The 6639-nt window shown below is 52.6% G+C and overlaps 1 pseudogene; it reads right to left on the bottom strand.

Moving 5' to 3' along the window:
• Nucleotides 1-818: 818 nt before the first annotated feature.
• On the bottom strand, nucleotides 819-4314 carry LOC103665526 (annotated as a pseudogene).
• Nucleotides 4315-6639: the final 2325 nt, after the last annotated feature.

Here is a 6639-nt window from a genome sequence, read left to right as displayed (position 1 = left end):
GAGCTCTCTCTTCTGAAACGCTGTACTTAGGCTTTACGGGTCCTTTTTCTCCAACCACACAGGAATCGACCTTAGACTCTGCTTCATAAATCAATGAACTCGGATCGGAGCAGCACTGGGATCGCTGGAACTGAGGGCGGGCAGAGAGAACAGCGCGGCAAGGAAGGCAGAAACTAACTGAAGTTTAATAAGGATGAGAACCTCTCAGATTCCTCCTCTCTCTACCTCCAGAATCTAAAGAATAATCCAGAAAACAGCTCTAGCGGGAGGGGAAGAGATGGATGAATCTGAAAGTTCATCTCTCCATACCTCAGAGACTCCTGTGTGCGGGGGCCGACCGAGGCCTGTGGGAAGGACAGCCCCAAGGACACCTGCTGCTGTAACTGATGGGGACATCCAAGGAAGAATGCGACAAAAACTCACACACAAGAGCAAGAACAGGCCTGATGCTCCAGAGAAACAAAGAGAACCCCCTCCCAAATGGGGGCTAGGGCAGGACCTAGGCCTGAGCCTAGACTGCCCCAGTCACAGGAAGCTCTGGCTGCAGAAGTTCCTGGTGACAGGTGACGTCCAAGTCCCTGTGATCACAAGTCCCAGGGAGACAAGGTTCCACAGAAGGGGGAAGGACACAGAGCAGAGAGATGACCCAGCTGAGGGGTGAGCACGTCACCCCCATGATGTACTGAGCACTGACTGGGCACAGGCCCTGTCCCTGCTCAGCTCCTCATAGCCTTCTCCTGCCCCACCTGTGGGGGCAACACAGCACAGCAACCACACAGATTCTGGAAGGTTCTCAGTGCTTTCACTTTTTTGCTGTCTCAATTTTACAATCTCCTCTTTTATTACCTCATCAACACCACATGCCAAATGTTAAAAAACACAAACTCATATCTGGATTCTGATTTTCAGTAGGGAAGTAAGGCATTCGTACTCAGCCCAGCATGAACTACAGACAGGGATGGAGACAGCCCAGCCCTGCCTCTGCTGGAACAGGAGAGCACATCAGAGAAGAGAACGCAGGTCAGTATGGGGAGGGGGCGTGGTGGGCAGGGTGGGCCAGTCTCCCCACCTCCTCACATTATGCTTATAGGAACACAGACACATTGTGACACTTTTTGCACAAAGAGAAGTCAGGGGTTGTTGGTGTCACCAAGTGGGAGTGTGGACAAATCTTGCATCCCACAATGCCCCCACAAGGCAGCTGGTCTCATTCTGTGAAAAACAATCACGTACAAATTTAGGTCAATCACGTAAGTGCTGACATTCTCAATAGCGCCCTGCATGCTCACAGTGTCCCTAGTGCCCCAAGCCCTCCCCACGTCAGGCCCCCCGAGGTCTCACCAACAGCTGCTGTGAGAGGCACATCACAGCCCTAGGCAATGTCATCACCTGGGGGGAAAGAACAGGAGCAACGGGCTGGGTGAGCTCCCCACGGGGTCCTGTCTACACTACTCCAGGGTCTCAGGGATCACCCCCTCCATACTTACGTGCAGCGTGAGAGTAGTTTCTTGTTCTATCTGTGGAAAGAAAACATCATGTCAGAGGCCTGGACAAGGCTGGGCTAGGAGATCTAGTGGGAGCTCCTAGCCCTGGTCCAATATGAAGTTTGTAGAATTGTGACTGAAAACCCAGAACAGGATCAGAAAACATGAAGAACGAGGTGTGTGGTCACTGGACCACCTGACTTGCTGGAGGTCTGTCCTCAGCAGGGACCTCCCTCTCTGTCCTGTGACTGCTGGGAATCAGGTCCCCATCACCAGAATTACCAAAATGAAAATCCGCCCTTCCTTTTCATTAGTGTCTTGCTACAGAGTGAGTGTTAGTAATCGGCTCCAGAGTGAGCAAGTCCATGTGTGTGATGGTACTTCCCAGTAACAAGGTAGGACCATCTCAGACCTGGGAAACCCCCTCAGTGGGACAAGGAAACTCAGTTCTCTACCTGAGAGCTTCTTTCTCCACATCACAGCTACGACCACCACAGCGATCACAAAGAGAATCAGACCAGCAATGACGCCCATGGTGGGCTGAGGAGGCGGCTCTGGAAAGGGAAGGGAAGGTGAGGGGCCCAGACCTGTAGCCTGAGCCCTCACTTTGCCACAATTCTCCAGAAGGTCTCTGGTTTCCCTGAGAAGAGGCTCTACCCCAATCCCCTCCTTACCCCATCTCAAGGTGATGGGCTCGGGCAGCCCCTCATGCTGCACATGGCATGTGTATCTCTGCTCCTGTCCAGAAGGCACCACCACAGCTGCCCACTTCTGGAAGGTCCCATCTCCTGCAGGCCTGGTCTCCACAAGCTCCGTGTCCTGGGGCAGGTCCTCCCCATCACAGTGCCAGGTCAGGGTGATCTCCGCAGGGTAGAAGCTCAGGGCCCAGCACCTCAGGGTGACATCATGGTCAGAGATGGAGTGGTGGCTCACATGTGTTTTGGGCTGTTCTGAAGAAGACGAATCAGAAAATCCACACTTTGGTTTACCTTTATGGACCACTGAAACAGCATTCATTTGACCACCCTGAGGTGGACAGGACAATTGGTTTGGATGAAAAAAGCCAAAACCCAGACACCATCCTAGCCTTTGGGATCTCCTCATCCTTGGAAAATTCTAGAATCAGGGAGATGGCCCAGGATAGGACGCTGTAGGTCTAAGGGGGAGCGCACACTATTGGTCCTGATAATGGTGGCAGGTGATTGAGTCAGAAAACCCGGAGTCAGATGTCCAAAGATGTTCTCAGACGGAGAACAAAGATATTCTCAGATGGAGGTTAGGTCATGGTACACAAGGTGGCTGCCAGGTCAAAGGGAACCACTGATGGTCTCCACCTGGCTCCCGAGAGAGACTGGATTCCTCAATTGTCCTTAGAGAAAAGCGGCCCTCTGGGTGAGTCACTCAGTAGTAGAAATATTAACACAGAGGCGGATCTCCCTCTCCGCACCCATGGACGAGGTGGTATTCTGACCTTGAGTCCATTTTCCCCAGTGGAGAGGAGATCGGGGAGGCCCCCAGGCCCCTGGTACCTGCGCGCTGCAGCGTCTCGTTCCAGTTCTTCAGGTACCTGCGGAGGGACTCCACGCACGTGACCTCCAGGTAGTTTCTGGAGCGCTCTGCGCCACCGGCCGCCTCCCACTTGCGCCGGGTGATCTGCGCCACCGTGTCCGCCGCGGTCCAGGAGCGCAGGTCCTCGTTCAGGGCGATGTAATCCACGCCGTCGTAGGCCAACTGCTCATACCCGCGGAGGAGGCGCCCGTCCGGCCCACGTCGCAAGCAGACGTCCACTGGAGGGTGTGAGAGCCTGGCCCCGCCCCCGCCGTCAGAAGGTCACCGCCCCCGAGGATAAGTGACTAAGTCCAAACGGAAAGTAAAACCGCTTAGAAGTTCCGGCGGGCTCTTCCAAGGTCGGGGAACTGGGGTTCCCGCAGACTCGGGGTGACGATCGAACCCCGGAGACTCGGGGCGACCCCGGCACGTCGGTGGGAATGGGGGTCGTGACGTGGACCCGAACCCGCGACGCTCACCCGCCTCGCTCTGGTTGTAGTAGCCGAGAGCGACCCGTAGGTTCCGTCACGAAGTCTGTGCGTGGTCTTCGGCGTTCCGCGTCTCTCGGTCCCAGTACTCCGGCCCCTCCTGCTCCACCCACGGCGCCCGCGGCTCCATCCTCGGGTTCGCCGCATCGCTGTCGAACCGCACGAACTGCGTGTCGTGCACGTAGCCGACTTCCCAGTACCGGGGCTCCCCGCGGCCGGGCCGGGACACGGCGATGGAGAAATACCTCAGGGAGTGCGAGCCTGCGGGCGGAGGGGCTGAGACCCCGCCCGACCCTCCTCCCGCCGCGGGGCCCGGGGCGCAGGTGCAGGCGGCCGGGAGGGCAGGGGGAGGGGGCACCGAGTGGGGGAGAGCAGGACGGAGGCGGGGAGGGACGCGGGAGCACAGGCGCGGGCGGGGCCGGGGGCGGCTGGGGGCCGGGGGCGGGGGGAGGGGCGGAGAGGCAATTCCCCGGGGGTCCCGCGTCCCCGCCCGGCGGTCCTCTCGCTCCCGCCCCGCAGAGGCCCTTTCCTCCCGCCCCCGCACTCACCCGCCCAGGTCTCGGTCACGGCCAGGGCCCCTGAGAGCAGCAGGAGGAGGGTTCGGGGCCCCATGGCCCAGACCTTCAGGGTCTGAGGTAGGTGCGTCCCTGTGGGTCTGGTGAGGACTTCGGAACTTGGAACCGCGGTGCCGCTGATTGGCTTCTCCAGAAACCCGACACCCAATGGGAGTGCGAACTGTGGCTGCGTCACTAGTATGCAGGCAGAAGGACCTGACTCCCTGTGCCAGGAAGGCGTGAAACCCAGGGAGAGAGGGGTTCTCTAGCCCTGGGCTTCTACGCCCCAGACGCCGCTCGGGGCCTCCCGGGGACCTGCGACTTTGCCCGGACCCCTCGCCTACTGCACAGAGCGCTCTTTGTCACCCTGTCTCCCTGAGTCGTGGCCCAGAAGTTGTGTGTCAGTGATTCTCAAACATTTTGATCACAGGGTATATATATGTTCGTACAAATTACTGAGGATCCCAAGGATAATTTTGCGTCTATGGGTTATTTCTATCAATGTTTACCATAGTAGGAATAAAACTGTTAAAATTAATTAATTCATTTAGAATCATATTAATAACCCATGACATGAACAGAAGTACTGCTTTTATGAAAAATAACTATTACCCCAAGTAAACAGGGCAGTGAGAAGAGTGGATTTTTGTTACGTTTTCCAGTTTTGCAAGTCTCTTGCTTGTTCTTGTCTGTCTCATTAGAAGACCCCTGGGTGTTCAGATTTGTTTCTGCATTTATTGGGTTGTTTTGGTTGAAGTAGATGAAAGTATTTACAGCCTTGCACGAATATGGGGCAATGGTATGTCTTATTACCTTTTCAGATAGTTATGGATAGTCATGTTTGATACTATATTAAAACTACCCAAGTTGTACTTTCTGTAAGGTTTTTCGCAAAGTGGCACCTGAAACAGTATCACATGTCCTTCTCTGTTACATTAAAATCCACAGGCCCAGCTTGCATACTGAATGGATCTTGCACTAATGCTTGATTTGTTTTAAAGAAATGTGTTGTTTCACTAGGTGACATAGGTGTTCCCATGTTGATTAGACTGGAATCAAATGATCAAAACTCCCATTTGTTTTAATATTACAACAGATCCCTACAGGAGAGTTTGTCAGTGGTGAGAAGCTCTCAAGCTTATTGGTGGATCACAAGTTTTCCAAAATTCTGATTTTCTCTTGAGAATTTACAGTTGATCAAAGCAAGAAGTACTCTCAGCTGTCATGTGTGAGTGGATTTTAATGAAGGGGTAGATTCATGTTCATTTTCAAGAAACTGTCGGCCAAATACCGTCTAAATAATCCAAGTTTCTGTGTCATTCATTCATTCAAGTAAAAATGGCGTTTTGTAACAACAATAACAACAACAACAACAAAAGCCCAGGCCAGTCAAGTTCATACAAATTATTTTCCTTGGGGTTTAGGGATATGCTGTACATCCCACATCATCATATAAGACATGTTTAAAATGGGGATTTGAGAGTAATTTAATAAGATAATAATTTTTAATGCTTCATCCAGGATGTTTTCAAATGATACTAGTTTTTTGTGTGTTTGTTTTTTCCATTGAGGCACTTTATTTGCACGTGTGTATTACATCCCTAGAAAAAGAATCCAAGGATTTTCCCTCCTGTGTGCTTTCGTCTTGCTTCTCCGTGCTCCATGATGCCAGCTGAGGCTGTGAGGACAATGAAACCAAACTGGAGGGAGGGGAGCAGACTCTTCTGCCATTTTTGTTTTTTCTTTTTTAATGTTTATTTTTAGTGATCTCTACACCCAACGTGGGGTTTGAACTCATGACACTGGATCAGTAGTCGTATGCTCTTGTAACCGAGCGAGCCAGGTGCACCTATTCTGCCATTTTTCTAGATTTTTGCATTGTACATCAAATCTGGGGCTGATCACTCCGCACACGTTCAAGCTGCCTGTGAGGTTCACGGCAGTGTTCCCAGCTTTCAAATTCACCAATATGACTGTGCTTCCTCACAGCTGGAAACGGGATGATGACTTTGGAGCATGGCCTGGGAAGAACCAGGCGTTTGCCTATCTTTTTGGCATTGTTACTGCTCTTGAAAGAGTCTGGCATGGGACTGTTATGGTGGCTTGGAAAGATGGTGGAAAGAGTGTTTTTGTTTTTTATGGAAGTAAGTAGTGGTGAAGAATAACAGCTATTGCCCTGTGGACCATCACCTCCATTCTTGCTCAGTTTTACCTCAGTGCGAATGTCAACGTGGTGAAAAGGCAAATAATGTCTAAGTAATGTTAGAAAAATAGATTTAACGTCATGGATTCTGTGAAAGGGCCTCAGGGACGTCAAGCGTTCCAGGGGCCACACTTTGAGAACGGCTGCTCTGAATGACCCTGCGAGAGTCTCCCAGCTGTCCTGCCCTGGCCTCCTCTTCACTCAGCAGAATCCCTTTCCTGAGCTGCACCTGCTGTCTCTGAAAACTCAGCTCTGACCCTAGTCCCTGAGTGCGTCTAGAAGAGAACTCACGTCCTGGAACTGTGCTGGCAGAGAGGGTCCCCAGTCTGGGAAGGGACGTGGAGGGACAGGGATTTCCCTTT

Source organism: Ursus maritimus, unplaced genomic scaffold, assembly GCF_017311325.1.
Source record: "Ursus maritimus isolate PB19 unplaced genomic scaffold, ASM1731132v1 scaffold_30, whole genome shotgun sequence".
NCBI lineage: Eukaryota > Metazoa > Chordata > Mammalia > Carnivora > Ursidae > Ursus > Ursus maritimus.
Note: the sequence above shows the minus strand (reverse complement) of the source record. Positions and strands in the feature narration are given on the sequence as shown.